Source organism: Ptychodera flava, chromosome 1 (assembly GCF_041260155.1).
Source record: "Ptychodera flava strain L36383 chromosome 1, AS_Pfla_20210202, whole genome shotgun sequence".
NCBI classification, from domain to species: domain Eukaryota; kingdom Metazoa; phylum Hemichordata; class Enteropneusta; family Ptychoderidae; genus Ptychodera; species Ptychodera flava.
In genome coordinates, this window is record NC_091928.1 from 19,439,715 (window position 1) to 19,464,845 (window position 25,131).

Here is a 25,131-nt window from a genome sequence, read left to right on the forward strand (position 1 = left end):
GAACAAACTGATATTGATAGGTTGGTCGGCTGTTGGATGTTAAAAGCTGTACAAAATAAATGTATGTCTATCTATCTGTGCGTCTGTCTGTCTGTCAGTACGTATGTATGTATGTATGTATGTATGTATGTATGTATGTATGTATGTATGTATGTATGTTAGTTAGTATGTGCGGATGTAAGTCCGTCCACATTAAAAACTCCTAAACCGCAGCATCTAGTATTTGGTGGACATGTGCACTCAGGGGTGGAGATGTGAATTTGTTGAAGTGAACATGTCAAAGTCAAAAATATGCAAATGAGGGGAAAAAAAGGAAAAATCCTGTAAATTGCTAAAACTCTGTAACCACTGGCCAGATTTGGTTGAAACTTGGTATGCAGGCTCTTTATAGTGACTTTAGTTACATTTCTTCAAATTTCGGTGAAACTTGGAAAGTTGTATTTTTTTGGCGATTTTCCCGTTTTTGGTCAAAAAATCTTCTTTTCTGAAAGCGCTCATCCCATTGCATTGAAAACCTGTATGTATGATCCTGGGGTTGGCCTTTGTCAGATTTGTTCAAATTGTTGTGAAATTTTCATATTTGTATTTTTTGGACAATTTTTTCAATTTTTTGTCAAAAAATCGTTTTCTCCCAAAGTATTTGTTGGATTGCTTTTAAACATGATAGTCTCGATCCTAGGGTTGTTTTCTGTCAGATGGGTAAAAGTCATTATGAGATGGAGCATTTCATATTGCTGGGGTATAAGATTAATTTGGACCTGCAATGGAATTTTCTCAGTAATCAACCTGTAAGAATGCAATGTCATGTGTGTATTAGTACTTAGTATCTCTGTAAAATGGGAGCACAGTGTCATTGACACTATTTTTTACTGCTAGTTAACAAAACTGAAATGGTAATGATAGTACATAAGGAGTTTCTCCTCTATAGAAATCACAAAAATGCGAAGGGTTTGTATTTTACCAGCACAATGGTCAACGCTTTTATGTCATGTATGGTTCCGTCAGATCATAGAAGTATGATTACTGTGCATTCGTGACACCAGGTATCAACAACTGAAAATTACTTGATTGATTGATTGATTGATTGATTGATTCATGCTGCCAGCGATTCATAAAACCCCCCTCTATAAAGTGTTATGAATTAACTTTGTCCTCAGCATATCACAAAGCAACCAGGTGATAAAATCAACCTATCTGATTAAAATATAAATCATGTGGGCTGCGCATACCAGTTGTGTTGAAACAGCAAACTTGCAGGACCACTCTGACTGCCTTGTGGTTTACCAATTTCCGTTCCGTTTGTCTGGGGCCAATTGGAGGATCTTTGTGGTGTGACAGTAACGATAGTCATTCAGAGTCATAGGTATGTTACAGAAAGTTCAGGTTATACGTTTCTGGTTGTTTCAGATTTCTGGGGTTGTGTTTTGTGCTCGGACTAATTACAACATTTATGTCTCAAGTCCACCAGAAACTCCGATCGATTTCTTTCATTTTCGAGGCTTGAACCTGTATTAAACACATATTGTCAGCTCTTTTGCATAACTTTGGGACTGAGTGAATAGACATGATCTTCACATCAGATAACAGATACATTTTAATTAATCAGTGTTAAGATCGAATGGTAGATACACAAACATACAGTTGTAATAGATACAAATATATAAGCAGCCAATGGATGCTGACTCACAGACTCCAATAAGTTCCTCATGCTATAATTCGTATGTAATGTATACATGTATAGCAAACGGGAATTATGGCCTGCTGATCAAAGCTTGACACTGCCTATGCGGGCTCTTTCAAAACACCCCTAAACTTGCCAACGGTCTAGTGACTTTACCACTACTCAGAGGTGCAACAGCAGCAATGGAATGACAGACTTAAAATACAGGACTGGTATAATTGTTTTTGCATTTCATTTAATATGCATAGTGCAGCACAGACAAATGTAGAGTTCTTGTGATTTACATATAAGTCATGGTTTGACACTGGAGACACAATATGTACATTGCTAGGCAACTTGTGACCTTGTTGTCCCCTCAGTACCTTGTGGGAGGCAACGTGGAGGTGAGTCATTCAAAATTGGTGACTTTTTGAGACTTTGTATCAGTTTTATGAGATCTCTGCTACATTGTAGTATACATCATTTTCTGCTTGTCAACAATAAAAGACATTTATGACCTCATCGGTCATGTTATTGATGTGTGGCTGAAATAACACATACTGAGCTAGTTTCCTCACTAAATTAGGATAAGAGTTTCTGCCAAAGACCAATACCAGTTGCTTACCCTAGGTATTTGTCTCATAAAAGTTGCAATAATGTATTTTGAGGGGTACAATTCAATGGTTATATAAGGCAGCTGGATGGCAATGACCTTTAAAATCAATATATTTAGCGATTTACACCCTCTTTAGACATATATCTCTTGATCAAAACAATGTTGAAGTTAATTGTTTCAATTTGTCAAGCTCATTGTCTTCATGAGCCTATCATCTATTTCACTTGCTGTGTTTTGAAGGTTTTTACTAGAATGTATCGTACACTCTACAATAGCTGACCCTACACGAAAAACCTCAAATTAAAAAGGGGAAATACGGCTAGTTTTCAATCGGGTTCGAACCCACAACATACGGCATCAGTCGCCTAGCGGAGAGGCAACAGAGAGAACGCTCGGCTCGGGAAAGTATTGGGAATCAATGAGAATGAATAAAATGAAAGTTGAAGCTCTGACCTGAAACTATATAAAAACACACATTTTCCTGCTTTAGCTTTCAACTGGAACTGTAAAAACAGCTACATTGTAGATAAAGTGCAATCAACTGATCAGCTATCGGTCTAGACAGAGCTACCCATGCTGGTTTACTGTAATTAATCAGTAAGCTGGTGACTTTGAAATGTGTCGTGATACCCTATTTAATCATTTGTATTGTAGGTGTGATATGTCCGTCTCATGCGTTGTGGCACCTATGTGAACTGCCCCGTGGCGTTCTACCATGCCTTTTGCAAAAGGCCAAAAAACTAAAGAAACTTAACTGTTCTTCTGTGAAATTTAGTCCCCCTTAAAGTGAATAAAGCATGTGATAATTTTAAATCACTGGATGCATCTCAGCATATGACTGATTAAAATGGTTAATATTTGAACAGATAGTTTAACATTGTCAGCTCCACTGTCAGCGACAGGGAGTTTATCTTATGGGTGAATGTGCGGTGTCCATCATCGTTTTACATTCCAAGCTTATTCTTTAAAAGGGCCGGTCAAATTACTTTAATATTTGGAGTACAGGTCCATGAATATGACCTCAATCAGATTTGTTCAAATTGTGCTGAAATATGCAATTGTATCTTCTTTCCCGTCTGACAGCTTTATTTGGTATATAGGTCCTTGGGGATGACTTTATTTACATTTTTTCCTATTGTGATGAAATATGCAAATTTGATTGTCAAGGTAATTTTTGTCATTTGCTGTCAAAAAAATTCTTGAAATCTTCTTCTTCAAAGCTGCTGATCAGATAGCTTTGTTACTCGGGATATAGGTCCCCGGAATGACTTATTACACGTTTCTTCAAATCGTGCAGAAATATGCAAATTTGTATTTAAAGAAAATTTTTGTCATTTTTGGTCACAATTTTTGTACCCAAACCGCTTGCCTGATAGCTTTGATATTTGGTAAATATTCAAAGTATGATGAAATCTACAATTTGTATTTCTGGGGCATTTTTTTATATTTTTAGCCAAAAAATAGTTTCTAGAAAATTGCTCATCTGATTGCTATGATTGTTTGGTTACAGGTGTCTAAACTCTGTCTCATATGATGTTACAGTATTAAATTATGATAAAATGTGCAATTTTGTATTTTGGGGCACTTTTGCCATTCTTGGACAAAAAAAATATTTCTCAAAAAGTAATCGTCTGATAGCTTTGATATCTAATATACAGGTTCTTAGGGGTTATCTTAATGTGATATATTCAATTTTGATGAAATGTGAATTTTGTATTTTACGGGCAATTTTCGTGATATTTGGTAAATAATCTATTTCTCAAACGATACTTGTCTAATAGCTTTGATATTTGGTAGGCATGTTGTGAGGGCTGATCTTAATGTGATATATCCAATTTATGATGGTATATTTTCGCAGCTATTTTTGCCAATTTGGTCAGGCCATCCTGAAATGAGCTATCATAGATTTCCACCTACTTCGTCAACACATTTGTAGGCCAAATTCCAATGCTGACAGACAAGTCGTTTTAAGAATATAACTTTAGACTGATAAAAAGAAAACTAGTCTAAAAATATCACATTAGATTTGGCTACTGTGACAATTTCGCACATTTCAGCTTCGTCATCCCTAGGAATCACTAAACCAATATTGAGAGTAGTGGAGTATATGGCATTATGACCAAAAACCACTAAAAAAGCTTTAAACATACTGACTAAAAGTTTAACTACAACTCGCAATAATCTCAACTACGTCATTCCAATGACAACCAGTACACAAAATATCAAGCTGTCGTATGAGTAGTGTTTAAAAATACTATTTTTTACCTATACTCAAGAAAATAACTTTACGAATACTACAATGCCGATTTAACTGCTATAACACACATCTCAACCTGGTAATTCCTAGGAAAACTAGTATTATACGAAATTTCGAAGCTGTCATTGCATTGTAAATTTGACAGCTCAACAAAAATCACAGAAATAGCTTTAAAATACTACAATTTGCTCACATCTTAAATACGTTATTTCCAGGAAAACCAGTGTAGCCAATTTCAAGGTCGTGGATGCATATGAGGGTTGGATGAAAATTTTTGAGCCTAAGCATGACAGAAATGAGTTTCTATGTTATTTATTTTTCAACATAACCCTCCTTGCGGTCCACACACTTTTACCAGCAGTGCTGCAGCGCTTGGATCCCTGTTTTGTAGGTTTCGTCTTGGTTGTCGGAAAAGTCCTGAACAGCGGATATGACATCATCATCATCGTCAAAATGCTTTCTAGCTTACTGTTTCTTCATGTCGGGAAAGAGATGACAGTCTGAGGATGCTGGGTCAGGAGAGTATGGTGGGTGTGGAACGAGTTTGAAGCCACAGTCACGAATTGTTGCCGTGACAATGACTGACGTGTGGGGTAGAGCATTGTCCTGATGGAACAAGACACGTTTTCTCAACTTTCCTCGTAGTTCTTTTCGATAGCTTCCCGTAAGTCTTGTATCAGCAGTCAAATACACAGCGAACTGAAACTAAAACCAGTCAGTTAGTCTTCTGAAGAGTTGAAATTAATGCAAACTGAGCTTCAGTGACCTGGTATTGCTCCTTTATAATTAGGCTCAAAACTTTTCATCCAACGCCCGTAGTTTTGAAGTAAATGAATTTTTGACCAAACAATCATAAAAATAGCATTGAAAATACAAGACTGCAGATTTTACTACAGTTTGCAACCATTCAAAAACATCATTTCTAGGAGAATCACTACCAAATTTCAAAGCTGTTGGATGAGGGGGTTTTACTAAAAATCACAAAATTAGCCTTCAAATACTATACTGCCGATTTACCACAATTTCCTCACTTGTAATTTGGTCATCCCCAGAAAATAGTATCCCAAACTTCAAAGCTGTCGGATGAGTTATTTTGAAAAAATGATTGTCTGATCAGAAATTGCAAAAATAGACTAGAAAATGCAACATTACAGATTTATAACTATTGAAAGAAACCGATGTCGGATTATCCAAAGGATCAGTACCCAATTTCACCGCTCTTTTACGAGCAGTTCTGAAGATGTTTAGGCCATAAATGACATATCCTAATAAAATGATTAAATTGGCACAGAGTATGTGCAAGGAATCTTTAAACAAAATACCAACCAATTCTGTGGCCACCTCAGATGGAAAATCTTTTTGTATGTCAGAATTCAGCTGATAGTTTTCCACTGTACTTGATGCAGCAACTCACAGATGAGACCTACCAGTATGCCATACAATGCCAACAGGTAAGCAGTCCTAATCGGTATTGCTATGGCACAAAGCTGGAAGAAATGTAGACTTATTACAGTGAATATCCTGATGACAAGTCGCCATGTCGATAATAATTTGTCATTTGACCACTACAAGTTCCTCGCATTGCCAAATGCATGGCAAAGACATTTTGCCAATACTTGCATGTCAACATCATCTCAACAATAACCACTTTGACCTACCCTTGATAGCCCTGATTGTGATCATATGTTGAACATCCGAGGGCTGTCACAGCGTTAGTCATCATTCACTTGTCGTTTTCCAGTTAATTATGTATCTTTTTGGGAGCTATCTATCGATGAAGTCACGGTAAAATTCATAGGGCACTGCAGCTTCATGCATGATTACTTGTGAGCAAAAGTTGTTGATGATCGCATGTCATCATTTACAATCGTACTGGCTGATGCTATAAATCGATGAAGTCATGGTCGAGTTCGAAGGGCAGTGCAGCAGTACCAGTACTTGCCAGAAAAAACCTGTGAAATCGAGCTATACGTTGTGGATGATCGCATCACCTTATTTACAATCGTACGTACTTGCTATTGTTTAAACCTGGCTCCCTGTAATGAAAAAATGAAATACAGACAGGTCGCCCAGAAAGGTCTTGCATATTCTATGGTCGTGATCCTTACACTTTGTACCATGATACGGTAGAGATTTTATTTAATGAATACCTTTTTAATGAAGATTACCATAATGTCTTACGTGTGCTTAAGGATAGCACTTTGTGCTGTACAAGAGTGGACCAAACAGGCTGTGAACAGCTTCTCAGAAGACTGATGAAATGTTAAGCTTGGCAAGAATGACTAGAGCTGCAAGGCGTGCAGTACAGAAAGTTGGTTGCAACATCATGAGGAACACTCTTATAACATCGAGTCAGCCCCAATCTGTTCAGCAAAACATCAAGATAGTAAATCATTCGCCCAAAGGGTGTCATAAAGTACAAAATGTAACCAGGTACAGGGGAGGTAGCGACCTAATGCCAGCAGGAAGGCAAGTATTACCAATACTGTAATACATGTTCTGGTCCATCATTAATCGAGCTATAATATGTTAGCACTGTACAAAGTTGCTAATACTTCTTGGCCAAAGAAATGGTACTGGCAAAGATTATACCTTATAGCAACCAAACTGGTAGCAGGTTTCAGTTCAAGGAATGTGAGGACTTGGCCTTTCAGCTCTTCCAGTTCTGCTGAAATCCTCAGTCACAAAGAAAATTTGCAAAGCCATGACTACCTTTACAGGTATTTGGTCTGTACAACTTAAGAGATGCTTACTGATTAAAATGCGTCAATTTGAGACCATTGTTCTCTATATGTAAACGCAGTCAGATCGTCATTTTATTGCGGGCAAGAGTATATGCAAATATAACAAGTTTCGTGAAGAAATTCAAAAATGTAAAGCCACAGGAATTTTGTATATCAATCAAAGGATCGCCATGCCACTTTTAATCATCATCGGTTCAGCATTGAAAAATTTGAACCAGCGAGAAGTGTGCAACCTGTTTCGGTACATTAGACGCCATTGTTTTCTATGGGAAGTCGAGCTTTTACACCACAATGTAAAATGAATATACATCTGAAAAACCTGTTGGTTTAACTTAAGTAAATATTTACCTTTGCAGCAAGGAAATTCGGCGAAGTTTTTAACATGACGTGGAAGGTAGATTTGACCCTCTCTACGCGTACTTTGCATGTGTGTGGTGAAAAGTTTGGAAGCTATTATTGTACAAAAGGAGGGCTTTTGGACCGCAGTGAGTGTCCAGTCCGATCAAGGCTCCAACTTCATGTCTGGAAGTTTTCAACAAGTCATGGCTCAGCTACACATTAAACATCATAGGTCCTCTGCCTACCATCCAGAAAGTCAGAGTGCTCTCGAGCGAATTCATTAGACTTTGAAAATATGATAAGGACCAACTGTTTTTACACTGAGAAGCAGTGGGATGAAGGAATTCATTTTCTGCTCTTTGCCGTTTGAAGGTCAATTGAAGTCTCTTGGTTTTAGCCCATTTGAGCTTGTATTTGGATATACAGCCCGTGGCCCACTAATGCGTTTTAAAGAGAAATTCTTATCAAGAGACGATGATTGTCTGAATCTTTTGCAATATATATGTATCAGAATTTCGTACAAGACTGTCAAAGGGATGCATTAGCCAGAGAAAATCTTGAGTCATCTCAGTAGTCCATGAAAGTCAAATACGATAAAAACACCTCAAAACGGAAGTTTGAACCTGGTCAAAAGGTTCTTGTTCTTCTTCCGGTTCCTGGCAAACCACTCCATGCCTGTTACTTTGGTCCTTATATAATTGATGAGAAATTAAGTAATCAAAATTACATCTTAATAACTCCTGACAGTCATAAAAAACAGCTATGCCACGTAAGCATAGATACACTTAAGCCATATTTAGATAGGAATAACCCTACAGTAGCACAACCTGTGAGTAAAGTCAGCTCAAACCATTATGAAGGTAGTAATAGTCAAACTGACCTGAGTGAAAACTTTAAAATCAAAGCTGGGATCGGTGAAACTCCAGAATTCAGAAATCTTTGAGAATCTTGAGTCTAAGTTGGCACATCTCTAGCCTTCACAACAACAGGTGAAGGAACTGAGCCACAAATTCAAACACTTGTTCCAAGATGTTCCAACAAAGATAAACATCATTCATGACGGACAGATCATACTCGTGAAATATCATTTTTATTACACCTAACGGATTGTTCTGGTACTGGATGATGCCATTTGGAATGAAGAACTCGCCGGCCACATTCCAACGGATGATTAATGATGTCATATCCATATAAGAAGGATGTGAACCTTACGTCGATGATGTTGTCCGGTAAAGCGACACCATGGTCCTGGTGATTTACTTGCCTTGAATGATATCGATTGCTGGAATTGATTTGATATTATATTTGATCTACTTCTTACAGAATTATTCACCTGTAATGATACTGATTATTGGACCTAGTTTTATCCATATTACTTTTGTTATGAGTAAAGCTATGCCTTGGCTGTCTTGGTCGAATGTTTTTGGTGTTTATTTGTGGATTTTGATGTGTTCCGGGCAAAGCATCATATGGCATCACCAACTTTAAAGAATTTACAAAGCTTATCATAGTGTTTAGTATTGTCTGCTTAACAAATGTACTGTGGCAGCAGGTCAACTTGCAAAGCGCTATATTATTGATATACATGAATGTACTGGTGTACACATTAGGTATCTCTCCAGTATATTTGTATGCTACACAAGTCTAGACACATATAAAATTCTCCTGAATTTTCTAGCCCATTTGATAGCTCTGCTGGCGGACAGAATTGTCACCAAAGCTGTCATTTGCCCAGAAAAGCAATGTATTCATTCTCTGATAAATATTGTGTGTGATGTGTGATAGCGAGTATGTGCGTTTGAGTGCTTATGAACTCTACAGTGTGTGTGGATGGGTCGCAGTCAGAATAATTGTACCAACTTAGCTCACTTCTTGAACCACTCTTTTGAGAGTGGGGATTTGGCGAGCAGTTTTGACTGTGATGTCTTCTCTAGGTGACTGGGTGCCGTACGTTGTGAGTTCTAATCCGATCGAACATCTACTGAATTCTTGTCAACTACCTGAGAATACACTGTGATATAATTACTTATACTCAGATGGTAGCTCAAAAACCGTGTGTCCCTTGGATTATCCTTCGGGATGTTACTAAGACCTCATACGTGCAATCAGAGGGCAATTTTTATCACAGAAATGGAGAACGCTACCAGACAATTAAACCATACAAATTGCTACTTACTGACTGTTTAAAGTCATCTCCAGCTTGTGATTATACAGGTTCTATTACAAAGTGTGGAATTAAAAACTGCAAAACTTGTAGTATGCTCATCACTACAGAACAGTTCAGTAGTAGTTTGACAGGGAAGACCTATTCTACCAAATGTCTGGAACCTATGAATTGCACAACCAAAACTGTAATCTATGGAATTGAGTGTTCATTGTGTGGGCTCATTTATGTTGGTGAAACAGGAAACAGCTTACGATCTAGAATAAACGGACATCGCAGTAGAGTGAATCTATCTTTGGATGTGCAACTTTATAAGCATTTTAACCAGGACGATCACTCCACTTAGTCTATGAGTGTCCGTATTCTTGAAAAAATATACCATCCAACCAACAGCCCCGCACTTAGTTCACCATTCCGTAGACAGAGAGAATACCACTGGATTAGACAGTTAGGTACCGCAATGCCTGAAAGATATAGGCAATCTCTCAAGTCCTGGTTGTTCTGAAGTGAATGTGTATGGCCTATTTGAGTCTTCTGTCCGTAGAAGAAGTAGTCATGGACATAGGCATTACCAATGGCCTAAATCGGATATAAGATCACATGTTTGCAGAAGACCCTATTCTGTATTTAAAGATCCTGATGCTGTTAAGTGTTTGAATGATATCCATGACAAATATGTTGTCGTTCCTGATGATAAAGCTGCCACTAACATTGTATTTGTCTGTAAGAAGTATTATTTTGAATGTCTTATAGACGAACTTGGTGTAACTAAGACCTCCACCAACTCCACTTACAGACAATTAATGTTCAGCAAATCTGAATTTTGGCAAACCATAAGTCATTCATGGAGAATTTTAATATTACAACAACGGATGACCATAATAAGTTGCCTAGCTTATACTGGATACCAAAGCTCACAAAAACACCTTACAAAGCTGGGTTTATCACAGAATCTTCAAAATGTTCAACAACAGAGTTATCGAAGATACTGACTTCTGTTCTTTGTACTGTTAAACGGGGACTTCAAGCATACTGTGATGTTGTCTTTTCTCGGAGTGGTATAAATCAAATGTGGATATTAAAAATTCGAAGGAACTCTTGGAAAATTTGAAATCAAGATCTGTTTCAAAAATAACATCTATTAAAACTTTCGATTTTTCCACATTGTATACCACAATACCACATAATAAATTGAAAGAACGCTTGAAAAACATCATCAACCAAGCATTTTCTACAAAAACGGTTCACGCCATTACAAATATGTAGTATTAGGGTATAATTCTACATATTTTGTTAAAAATGTTACTAACGCTAAATTGTTTTATACCGAGAAAGACATTATCAGTATGCTTGATTTCCTCATCGACAACATATTTGTAGAATTTGGAGGACACATTTTCCAACAGTGTATAGGAATTCCTATGGGCACTAACTGTGTTCCCTTGCTTGCAGACTTATTTCTGTTCTCATACGAGGCAGAATTTATCCAGAACCTAATCAAACAGAAAAAGGTCTCTGTAGCTCGAACTTTCAATCTAACATATAGATACGTAGACGATGTTATTTCAATGAATAACTCTGAATTCAGTAAATATGTCGCTATGATTTATCCTCCAGAATTGGAGATTAAAGAAACTACAGAAACGGCCTTTTCTGCTTCATATCTGGACATTTTACTTGAATTTGACTCTAATGGTCACCTTTCTACTAGGCTATATGACAAGAGAGATGATTTCAACTTTAGTATCATCAATTTTCCACACCTCATAAGTAATATTCCACTCTCACCAGCTTATGGGGTATACATTTCCCAGCTTATTCGATATGCTAGAGCATGCAGTTCATATGATGATTTTGTAGAGAGACATGGCCATCTCTCTTACAAACTGTTAAATCAAGGTTACACCAGAGCAAGACTTGTCTCTACATTCAAACGCTTTTTTGGCAGGTATCGCAAGCTGGTAGATAAATACAATATCTCTCTTCGACAAATGATCACTGATGGCATCGGTGACATTGGGCCTCAGTTAGTGACCACTACCTATCTGACTTATAGATTGATATATGGCGGGTGCCACATGTGGGGCAGGATGCACTTACTATTTTCGACATCACTTCTTGGTCTTCTGGCCAGAGGTCCATATATCTTTCTTTCATGAATATGACTTTGTGTACCGTCTATTTACTGTCTGTTCTGTGCTGTTTTGTGTCTATGTTTACAACTATTGTCTTGCGAATTCTGACCTACTGTCATTGGATTATGGATTGGTATGATTGCGATTATTATACTGGTGTATTATATATATGTAAACTCCATCGATATGCAAAGCTATATATTCCATGATGACTAGCTATTTGCTAGTAGTGCTGTTAACAACAGAAGTCCAAAGTGTTGCTTTCAATGCCCACAAGTTTAAGAGAAGTACATATATAGACTGCTGGAGTAAATTTTCGTTGGAATTGTGTGAAGGAACACTCGACTTCCTTTTTGAGTTCAGCAAGCAATGTAAGGTAAAACACACTATTGTGGAGGAACCGCACATGTAGAAAGGAACTGCCGAAAAACGAACACTATTATTGCAAGCTTGAGAGTGCAGGACGTGCAGTTTTGAATCATTGAGAATCAATTGCACAATTAATAAATAAATCATGTAATCATGCACACAAAGTAAGTTTGTGATTTTGGAGCTCTTGTTGCAGCAGTATGTTCAACTTTTTCAATTGAAAAGAAATCTTCAGAAAAAATATGGCCAAGAGAAAGTTAAACACAAAGTATGACAGTTTATTATTTAAGATAATGTATGCAGATTTATCCTTTATTTTTCTCATTAACGAAACCTTAACCTTCACCTTATTGACACCAGTGCATTCATCAATGTTTTTGTGATATTTCATTTCCTGCACATTGACACCTTTATGTGACCCTTGTGGAATATAGAGCTGTTGTAAGTGCATCGGCATACCACAATGTACATCCTTGGTTAGTGTGAAGTACGTGGCACCATACACTCTGTTCCAACTTGTCAGTGTTAACATCCCATGACCACTGAAATTTCCATATATTGCATTCATCCTGTCGCGATGAATCTGTGAAGTCATTGACATTTATTCGGTATTCCCTTAACGTTCAAATGTTCTTGGATTGGTCAAGTTTAACTGTACATGTAATCTTCCTTTTACCGCTGTGATTTCCCTTCACTACATTCATCTTGCCATGTTTAGTCTGTGAAATCATCAATGTTTATCTGGTATACAGCGTAGCATTTCGTTTGTTTGGTATGGTGATTCCCAATACGGTAAGGTCATGCGACATGTTCAAAACCAAACATTTTACACAATGGGCAGCCGATGGCTGTATTGAACTGAAGAATAGAGTGAAAAATGAGAATGACCATGTGAAGCCATGGCAGACAGTGTATAATTATTGCTGCACGTAAACTGCCCATATTAAGCAGAGTGAAATAAGGGAGCATTCGTTATTTACGGGGAGGGGGGCCGGTGGAATTTGAGCGACAAATGAAACGTAAAATGCGATCCCCCTCCAAATAAAATTTCTAAAATTTGACCACCCCTCAATTCATCAATTGTAAAATGTGACCCCCCCCACATGAAAAAAAAAATTCATCAGATTTGATTCATTACCCCTTCGCACCCTGTGGCCCTGGGCTGAAAAAGTTTCCTCACATACTAGAGAATCAACATTTCGGTGACTTTCCGAAATCAAATTTCTTGCACAAACATCCACTTGTTACCACCCTAGTCTAATCAAGTAAATTAATATCAATAATCAAGCGTACATAAATACACAGATTTAACTAGTTTTGTAATGGAAAAAAATTATTCATAGTTTCCTCTTACAAGATAGTGAATTAACAATTCGGTGTAATTCCAAAATCAAATTTCTTGCTCACACATGCACTGGTAACTACCCTAGTGTTATCAAGTACATTAATATCAATAATCAAGAGTCTATAAATACACAGATTTAGCTAGTTTTGTATTTAAAAGAAATTATTCATAGCTTCTTATAGATTACACATGTATGGAGGACCTGTGTATTTTCTATTTGCCTGGGAGTTCTTGTGTGTTATCACTGTATACCTAGGGAGTCCAAGACGGGAACTTTCCAGAGAGTGTTTTACGTTGCATGCTGCACTGGCACTGGAAGGTTTGAGTGTCAGCGTGTGCTTTTTAAGTCAGATATTTCTCTATTTTGAGTCTTACTCAAGTCAGCAGATATGTAAAGAAACCGGTGAGTGGCAGAGATCGAATTTTATGCGGATCGGACTGTTTATTTAAACCCTACGCCATCCTCTACTTAGTCGATGGAACGAACATGCTCACACAAGTGAAAGCCGTGCCGTATATTTGCAATATACGCACTGCACGCTAAGATGATAATATCACCACAAGTTGAAAGCTGATCTTTCTGCAGCAAATTGTGTGTTAACTGTGAACTTTATTCCGTTTATGAGTTCAGTCAGATGTCTGAGATTGTCATGAGAACATTATTTATGATTGTTCCACTGAACTTTTGTCGATGCGCGGAGTTAGCAGAGGAATACTTCAGATTAGTTCGGCATGTCCCGACCGGAAGTAACAGAGATCTAAGATGGCTGCTCCCATGGTAGCTGAACTGGACGCTGCTTAGCAGTGAATTGCGTGTGCTGTCGCCAACTTTCATGTGCAGACATTACAATTGTGCTCATCATCGAACATTAGTTAAAGTCGCGTGTGAACTATTTGTGTTTCCCAGCCGCGTGGGTCAAGTCTGAGGTACCTCTGCGGTAACGTTAAGTTTTCCATAGTAATTGTTAAGCGTTTAGAAAGGGTTTGAACAGAGTTTTTGTTCTGAAAGTGTGTTCGACTCCTGCCGTCGGGAGGTCGATCAGTATGGTTATTGTTACCATGGAGTAATATTTGAAGTTTTGAAGTATGGTTTTACTATTTTATATGTAGACCCCGATATTTGACACAATATAGTAATATACAGAAGTTGTTTGTTACATTATATGACTGTTTGTTGGTTCCTCATTTCATGCCCCATGCTGTGTAGCCCTGCGTACAGGTGTGTGCACGTGTGTTCCCAGCATTATGGCCTCTACCACAGCCCTGCAATGGTCTTTGAACAGACTCTTGGTCTCTCCGACCTGGATCTGGACCACAATGAAAACTAAACGGTCTTTTTGGCTGAAATTCTGCTCTATTGGGGCAAAATCCTTTCCCTGCCTACCTTTACCTCCTAACCAATCCCAGAAAAGATGCGATTGACTTCTCCTAACGTCCAAAACCGCTCATTTTCTGAAACATAACATACTCGACAAGTTGTTTACCCATGGAGATCCCCATTTTGAATCTCGCTGCAGAGACCCCAGTTATCTCCACAGACCGTTGCAGGGCTGTGGTGGAGGCCTTATACGCCAGGAACACACAGACCTGTACTCAGGGCTACATGCTCTGTTGCTGCTCTAGAGAGGTTAACGCCAGTCTTGGACTTGTTGGCCCTGCTAGAGAAATAAATTTGGCTGAGCTTCGGTTGGTTATTATTCTGCCATCTCGAAACATCGGTTATACACAAGCAACATTTCGGTGAAATTCCAAAGTCAATTTTGTTTTCCATAACTCAATACAAACCTTTATAAAATTTGACCCCCCTTTGATCATTGATTGTAAAATTTGACCCCCCTAAAAAGCGGTTTTGTAAAAGTCAACCCCCCTGATTTCCACCGCCCCCTTCCCCGTAAATAACGAATGCTCCCTAAAGCTTTCGAATAATTTCTCTATTTTACATTTACATTCTGTATCTTACATTCCCGTCACAGGGCTACGCACCCGTCAGCTGGCTTACCATTTCGTGGCCATTCTTTTCCTGCCTTGCAGACTGCCACAATCAAATTCATAATCTCATGACCCCTGATCATCCCTGCGTAAAATTCAAACGGCAAGCCTAAATCCTAGCTACATATACCACAATAGTATACAATATTGTACGTTCGATCCATATATGTTAGTATGGCGAAGATCTATGCATGTACACATTTTTATACTGAAGTGTGCAAACCAACATATTGCGGTGATCCGATAAGATATATGCCACATACACTGATATATTGTTTGTACACATCGAGAATACCACATTGTCTATCAGCATATGGCTCTGTAGATCAAAAGTTTACACATCAATATACGATGATATACTGATTGTATATCCAATATTTAGACATTTATTGGCATGTAAGCACTGCAACATTTGTCTTCTGGATTTGCTTGGCAAGAAGACAGCGGCATGACCTTTTGGCGAAATCACCTAGTTGATATTATGTGAACAGAGGCGTGGATATTTGCTGAGAGTTGCACAACCGATAGCAGTCCGGGTCAGCTCCAAAATTGGAGACTCATTATGATAATGTATTCCGGCATTCAGCCAATCATCGACCAGATTACATCATTAATAAAGTACAGGTCACGCTGGGTCACAAATTACCCACCAAGTGTGATCGGCAGTTTGGGCCGCTTATTAAGCCCCTGTCTTGTGAATTTCGACGAATTTCGACAGTCAACATAATCCACGTGTTCTTCAGCAGAAGGTCATGTCCAACAAGGAGTCCGATTAGTGAAACAAATATTCGAAATATTGACGATTCATTTCTACCCCCAGTTTATCGATTTCGCTCAAGTACCGAGAATCATTTTGTGTATGTTCGTCATCTCTATTAGAAATACTGTTATAAAGGTTATTTGTGTAGGTACGTGTATAACATTTTGCAAGGAAGAAGAGCAATGTCAGAGCTTTAAAACGATACCTGTTTTGTAGTTGTCAAACGCAGACTAAAAATGATACGCGATTTTGAAAATGTGTTGACAGAGTGGCCACACAACTGTTCCCCATACGGTAGAATTTGTATCGCTGCCATCACCGATACAAATGGGGTATTCTGAACGATCTGTGTAGGTACACGATATATATTTCGCAGGACTTCAAGCCAGAGTCTAGGAATCACAGCGATGTATGGGTTTGGTTGTCTTAGCCAGAATAAAACTGGTACGCGATTTTGAAATTGTGTTTTGACAGAGTGGCCACACAACTGTTCGACATTATGACAGAATACGGCGCGGGAGTTCGACACAGTATGGCGTACGTAACGAAGGACGCATGTGGAGGTTGCCAGGAAATACAATTTTACTGATGGCGCGCTGGCCGCTGATTGGCTAATAAGAGTGGGGAAAATTTATGGTATAGCGCTCCAATTTTGGAGCTGACCCGGACTGGATAGGAAGTTGGTTTAGGATGTTATGTGCTCTAGCAGTGGCGACTATAGTAAATAAAAAAATAAGTTATAAAAATTCGTAAACTAAACTCCATATGTAAAGTGGTGCCCTTTTCTGTGTACATGAATATTAAAAATGTCAAATTCAGCAGAGTCAGTTGTGAGAAAATACCTGTCCAGACTATATCTACACAATTATTAAAACTTCGTGTAATCCTCCATGTACAGTTCGTGTACACTTTAAAATAGGAGACGTTTAAAATATATTCCATAAAACCCCATGTGACTAAAATAAACCAATGACCGTGTTAATTACGTCATGCGGAACACTGCTGCCAACCTTGAAATGTGCAACATGCGTCTGTCCATCTGACACATACCTATACAGTGACTATTCGACTCTGACCATCGAGGAAACAACAGAATCATGGTACGTAAACATTGTATAGTTCTTGCCATGGACGGAAGATACAATCACGTGTCTTCCAGACATTTTTAACTAATAAGGACTCACAATTCATGTAACCATTGGATGGCCAGTCATTCATGTCTTCGTAGTTCCAGCATATAGATGATCGACATCATGACCAAAAATGAAAAGGAACGCATTATAGGAGAAACAGAACATAAAACAAGGAGACAACACGAAGAGAAACAAAAAAATATACAACACCGACAATACTATAGTCTAATCTAATCGCATACAACAGGACACAGTCCCTCCACAACCGTGAAAAGTAACAAAAATATATGCGATACACACAAATGCCAGACTTAAGTAAAGCTACCATAGCTCAAACTCCGATTCACGTGAGCATACACAAATGCAACATGACTGACCGTAGATATCCTAGCTTCCCTACTTGAATAACAAACATCAGTAGAACAACTTATGAACACAGTCAATCAATCATTCATTCAACACGTCTCACCTATCAAAAATGAATTTTAGCGACTGATGAAGAATAATCTGTTTACGAAACGTAGTGTCAAAGGATCACAGTGTCACATTACTAGTCTCTTCGTGGCTCCAGTGCAAGACACGTAGGTGACTGGCACGTCTCCAGTTCATGGCTAATCAAAACTCTACATATAACAGCCAAACACAATGTACACTTACAATACAAAAAATGCAAACAACTCAGATATGAACGATGTGTGGAGTTGCTTTCCCTTTGTTACATCGTGACAATCTGTAAAAACGTACATCTATATTTTTCATGTCCATGCTTATACGTACTTCATGGGTACATTTACGGGGTTGCCATTCAGTCAGGCAATCAACAATGCTTCGCGGGTTTTCAAAACCATGCACCATTATGCACCTATCTATGGCACCCATGTGTTATGCATTATTAGAAAGCTGGTTTTACTCCCCTTCGAATGATTTAAAACACAGCTAAGTAAGCTAGAACTGCAATCGTGAACCCCCTGTAAAAATGAGTCGACTGTCAATGTTAAAATCGCTTAAGTATAATGGCGATCTGCCGACTGCTAAATGAAACCGATTCCTCACAATTGTGCTGTAAACTAAACAAATGCCAATATTTGTTTATCTTTCGCCTGGAAGCTGATGAAACTGTCGCTACCCTGAAAAAGAGCATCTTATCTTCATGGAATAAGCTTACTTTGAAATTTTCATTAGGTTTCAACTTATTTGAAGGATTGGAAGCTCACATTTCAAGCTGCCATTTTACCGAAGGAAAAATGCCAGGATCTGAAGCACTTTTTCTAACATCATGGAAGAAAAAATCATATGGTCCAGCAAATTGGAAGCTTATCGTAGATTTCTGTGAAAATACACTGAAAAAGGAGCCTGGTGAATTTTCTAAAATTTACTGCACTGTCCTTGATGTTGACGTTAGTGATGAAGAAAAGGGAGAAGCTGCAAGATACAATGTAACTTTGATTCAGGCTACCAGACCTGAATTATCTCATCCTGTTGAAGACCAACCTGGAGTACACTGGCTTCTCTTCCACGGATTCTACTATCCAGGACTTCACGAATTAGAAAATATAGACCATGTGGTCGCATTATCTTCAAACATCAAGATGACAGCAGCTGCACTTCAAAAACGTATATTCCCAGCTGCTATGTATCATCAACCGCCATCTACTGACCAACCCTCATCAGTATTATTCATTTACGATGTCTGGAATAGGGATGAGTTGGGACTTAATGGATTTCATACTGCCATTATCCAAGATTTCTGTGAAAGAAAGGCCAAGACAGGAGAAACTTTGAAAGCCTTCTCCACAATAGTGGACATCAAAATCACTGATGAAATGAAGAAAGACGCAGAGAAATGCCGTGTTACATTGATTCCAGTGCTAGGGAACAGCAAAGCTGATCAGAGAGATAATCCTCCAAATTTAGAAGGGTTGCTGCATGAACGCTACTATCCAGATCTCAGAGAATTAGAAAATGTCCCTTATGTTGTAGGCTATGCTCCAAAAACAGGACGTGCAGCAGCTAATATAAGAGCAAAACTGTTTCCTGGAGCAAAGCTAGTTCTCATCAATCATGCCCGTCCTGAGATAAACTGCCTGCAAGCCGAAGTGCATGGTCTATTGGCATTTGAAGAAGAGATGTTGGGAATGGCAAGTGAGGCTGACCTTCTGTTTTCAATAGGACCACACATCTACAATTTCTTTCAAAATGCATACAGGGCAGAAGTTCAGGGTAAAGACTTGTCTGACATTCCACATGAGGAGATTCTTCCACGGCCAAATTCATATTTCTGTATGAAAGACCCGAAGGTGACTCAGATCACACAACACTACATCTTAACATGCGGTCAGATAAACACGAAGAAAGCCATTGAAAGGTGCGAGACAATTGCAGTTTCGATTGGTAATGCAGCTAATCATCGAAAATTGCATTACAGCAGCCACCCTGAGTGGAAGATATTTGGAGTTTCTGAACAAGCTGGTGAGAATGAGCTGAAGTTTTTAACAAGTGCAGTAAGAAGTCAATACGTATACCCAAAACTAAAGCCAGGGCACTCAGCAAAATCCCTACTTACATCTCTTCAACAGTCTCATCTCTGCCTACCTGCGCCATGCTACTGGGATTACAGCTTTTATGGTCTGGAGGCAATGGCTTTTGGTTTGCCCACTTCAGTCAGTGAGGATTCTCATCTAGCCCACTTTCTTATGAAATATTTAGAAATGTTTGTTGATGACTGTGTCGTCAAAATTGATGACACTGAGAGAAATCTTTCACAGAAAATATCACAATATCTGAAGGAGACATCTATGGCTTTCAAGAAGGCAAAGGCTCTGAAAACTGCTTTGATGAACAGTGAAGCAATCAGTCAAAGTTTTGCCAAATTTGCATCTCTATTGAAAGGACCAAAACAAGACAAAAATGAAGATGGATGTAGTGATCAACAGGAAATGGGTATGTATATGTATCATTTAATTAATATCAAACATTCTTGAATTATTAATAACGATATTTTTTAAAACAGAAATAATCACTTTACTGCCAAAGTATGCATGAAAACGATCGATACGCTTGAAGGATTTTATTGAATGAAAAGTATTTCAACCTTGATTCACCATTTCATGGAAAAAATTGATGAACATATATATCTTTTTACACGTTGTTTATAGTGGTACTGATTCATGGTTCTACTCTACAGTACATACAACAGAAAAGAAATCAACACCAATAAATATTGGTAATTTGAAGCAAATGCATAATGGAAGTCAAACTTGCATTGATGAGAAGTAAAATGACAGAAGATGGATGAACATTTTCATCTTCATCTTCCCACAGTTCATAAAGAACTATCGAGCTATGACGGAAAGTCAGACAAACCATCTATGAAAAAACTGCCAAGCCCATCTACTGGGAAAATGACACACAACTTGAAACTGAAATGAAGATATTGGAACTCAGACTAGTGAAGAATACATGATGAGGTCAAGGATGAAGACCCAGAGTCTGGCAAAGGAACAGCTATGCTATCTGAGGGGAAAGAAAACGAAAATCAACCACTGAAGAGGCAGAGATCAGGGAATCTCATGAGAAACAAGAAGGTAATCATAGCTGCTTGAAAGAATGATTGTACTGATCATCAGAATCTCTGAGAGTTGGTTTAGCCACCGGGAGATCATCTATAGCTCATAGTTACATACTGATTATTTGTCATGAATGACACTACGACAGCTTCACCTGTAAGTCTACTTGGGTAATGAAATATACACTTTTCTGTAGCAGTTGAAAGGATATTTCATGTGTTTCTAACAGTTACTTCTATACATTATGTTATACAAGTAACTATAACTTGTATCGTAACAATTCCATCTGATCCAGCATTTGTGGTTTATTCTGTTTTCAAGGACATTTTATTTGTGCAAATTCGATACATAACGTTGTTGCAATTGTCATAATAATGTACAATTTTCTTATTTGCAATATCACTGGGGGTACTTCCCGTACCTTTCATGTTTTGTGTTAATTTACCTTGTAGATGAATAACACCTGAACAACCATGGTCAATGTTAATGTTATGTACTATACTTATCACCTTAGCACACAATGATATTAAGCCATCTTAAAAATCCAGCTTCAGATCTCCTGGTAGAAGTAACATTGGATGGAGAGATGCTGCAAAGACATCTAAGAGACCTAGAAGAACAAAGCAAAGCTGTCTCTGCAAACTGAGACAGATGCAGGAAATGATAAAGAAAAAGAACAAGGTGAACGCTGCATGGAGAGAATGCAAAAAGATCTGAAACGCCAAGTGCAAGCTGTGCTGGCAGATGAAGACAGCTGTCAAGAAGTAAAGAAAATCTGCAAGGAGAAAGTTGGTGTGAATCCAAAATCTTTAACAGCAGGGTGTTTAGGAATTTTGCTGAACATTTTAACTCTCTATAATCTTTACAGATTGAAGCAGACCTGTAGATCTAGAAATCTTGCCAAAGCATTAGAACCACTATTTATTACAGATAAATGAAAGAAATTGCATCAACGGTTGGAATAACTCTGCGATTAAAAGCTTCGTATGACACGGCAACGTTTGGACAAATTGAACTTTTCTTCATTAACCGTAAGTTCCCTCTTAAATATTCTATAAATCAACACTTGGTGTTTTGTAATTTGACAATGAGCCTAAACCTTCAGTTGTGATTAATGTTAAGATTAATGTTATTGCTTTCAAAAATTTACCAGAATGTATGTGATATCTTTATAATTATAATTTAGAGCTCACATCGCAGATGTGTCTTGTTACAGGAAATAATAACAATGTATAATAACAATTAGAGTGGGGATTTAGCCGTGCGGTTCTGTCTGCTGCCTCTCCGCTAGGCGACTGATGCCGTATGTTGTGGGTTCGAACCCGATTGAAAACTAGCCGTATAATTAGCTCAAATGTATCATAATGGAGCTGTGTACATTGGTCCAGAGTATTGTTGCTCCTCTTCAATTTTGTCATCATAATAAGTCACTTTGCATTATAGCAGTATTAAAACATAATGACGGATATGAATTGCATCCGTTCGAAATATTTGATATCGTAATTTTAATTACTTCAGTAAACATGACTGCTGGCATCCCACTAAAGTATGTTATTTGGAAATTGTCACGTGACAGCTACATGGACTAGCTCATTCCTTAAATCGGGAAATAAATACATGTAAAGGGTAATTGTACGCTACACAAAGTTCAGTACCTAATATGACCACCACTGCTACAAAGTTAAATTTATTTCTGGTCAGCACCCATATCACCCTGAGACCTGTACATGTACTTATTGATTTTTATATGAAGCTACCAGCACTGAATACAAATACAAGCAAACCAAAAGTGAACTGAAAACACTTCCATGTTTCAGTTTGTATACTGTGCTAATGTGTTTGTAAGTTTACTCTTCATTTTCTCTGACAAGAAGCCCATGTTTTTTATGATCAATAGCACTTGAAAAATTCATAACACCTGGTAAAGTCATTCCTGACATAAAAACAAAATTTGACAATTCCGTTAAATATGCAGTTTACCAATCATATACTGAAAACTGCGATATTTTTTCGTTAATACATTGCTGTTATATTGTCAAGTCTTTCCAGATACATCTCCCTAATTGAAAGGGCCTTTAAATATGTAAACTCCAAATATATTAATTATTATGATACTTTGAAAAATATCATACACTTGTATGATTAATATGTAGCCAGATTCATAGATCTACTGCAGTCATTAACATCAAGCATATAGATCATTAATTTTGCAAATAAGCTTTAATTATGCAACCAAAATATACCATAAACTGGTACGTTCTTGATATAATCAGTTGCTGGTATTTCTGATCGTAATCCATCTGCTGGTACAAGGTAAATGATAACTATCAGGTGAACCATTCTTCGAATGCTGCGCTAACGGACAAACAGACAGTAAAGCCTTTACAAAACAATAAATCCAAAATTTGTTGTGGTGATCTCATAATTATTTCGAAGGGGAAAGGTGAAACATAAAAAGATAAAATTTCTACATTGCGCCACTTTTCAAGAATGACAGGAAAGTCTAAGTCTAAGTTTTTTTTCTCAGCCTACCTGTATCGGAACAAAATTCAATGTAAAATAATTAGATTCATTTTTCTCCTTCAAGGTGATGGTGGGGGAATTCACCCTTTTACATTTCACGGTGAAATAGATGACAATGACCATAATTATAACTTGGATTCACAGGTAAGAGAAAATATATCATGGGTGTAAGAATTAACTTAAAATTTCAGATTACCCAACAGCTGTATAACAAAAATAAAATACTTCAAATTCTACCCTGTATGTCAGTATGCAAAGAACAGCAATGTATCCCATTGATTGACCTACAATATAGAGTTCATGCACACTTTGGTAATTATAATATGCCGGTGATGTACCCTTCAACTGATATCAAAGGTTAATGTTGCAACAACGGGCATCTAATGTCGATAATACTGATAGGAGAAATTCAGCGTAGGAAGAAATAAAAAGATAGGGTACAATACAGTGACATTCGGCATTGTGTTTTATAGAGCTGCCTCGTTAGATTATGAGGCATGTACTCATACCATTGTTCACAATACTTATTACCAGGCCATAAGTTTCATTCTTTAAGCTTCCTCAATTTAGAAGTACTTTCCTATATCCAGATGCTTAATTAATCACTCTAAAAGGCCAAAGATTAATTTTTTGCATAAATATCTTTTCTGATATGTGTGATCTGTTTGTAAAGGGGGAAGAAAGTTATATGTCGCCGCAAGCAAGTAATCAAATTGTTGAGGAATGCAAGACCAACGTATTGGTAGAACAGAGTGAGTATTCATATTACACATTTCTCAAGCTGAACTTTACAAGTTTGATAAAGCCCTGGATAAAACCTTGGACAAGCCCCTGAAATCTAAAGAAGTTTGATATTCTATCAATCTATTGTCTAGTAGTAGTTACGGTGATAAGTGAATCGAAAAGTACTCCACACCATTATCTTAATTAAACTCAGGACTTTCCTGATATATTATGGGATAGTACAGGTACATTGTAGTACTTGTTTTTAAAATAAAAATTTCTTTGGTCAAATTTTATGACACTTGGTTTGTTATACAGGCGAATTAGAGATTGTATTTATGCACTATACGCATCTTACCTTTAATCTCCATGGTAACATATTGAACGTTGTGGGGAGCATATCAGACAAAAAGAAGGCCTGAGAGTGATAGTATGCAAGTACGGGCGAAAATGACAGGCAGGGTCGATCAACATAGACCCATTCTGTCAACAGGACGTCCTAGCAGTACTGAGTATTTGGATATCTATTGACTGATTTACTGGAGGGAATTGACTGGTTGGTCTTCTCTGATAAGTAACCAAACAGTTTAACACCAAAGTACCGAACGGACATCGCACTATCCAATGGTTAGTCCATTGGCATCTGCTAACATTAAATTGAACTGAAATGTACAGCATCATGAAATCACAACATAACATATCTTGCTGTCAGCATATACAGAGCATGTCCTTCTAATTCGGAACGTATCATCATAAACCTACAGTAAACATATATAGGTTAACTAAAATATTCCAAAAAGTCATTGAA

General features: G+C 37.7%; 1 long non-coding RNA gene across 1 annotated transcript; it reads left to right on the forward strand.

Moving 5' to 3' along the window:
* The first annotated feature begins 20,697 nt into the window (after positions 1 to 20,697).
* Positions 20,698 to 23,745, forward strand: LOC139133720 (uncharacterized). The gene is made up of 3 exons (XR_011552636.1): positions 20,698 to 21,095; positions 21,626 to 22,108; positions 23,665 to 23,745. It is a non-coding gene; the product is annotated as an uncharacterized lncRNA (long non-coding RNA).
* The last annotated feature ends 1,386 nt before the right edge of the window (positions 23,746 to 25,131 follow it).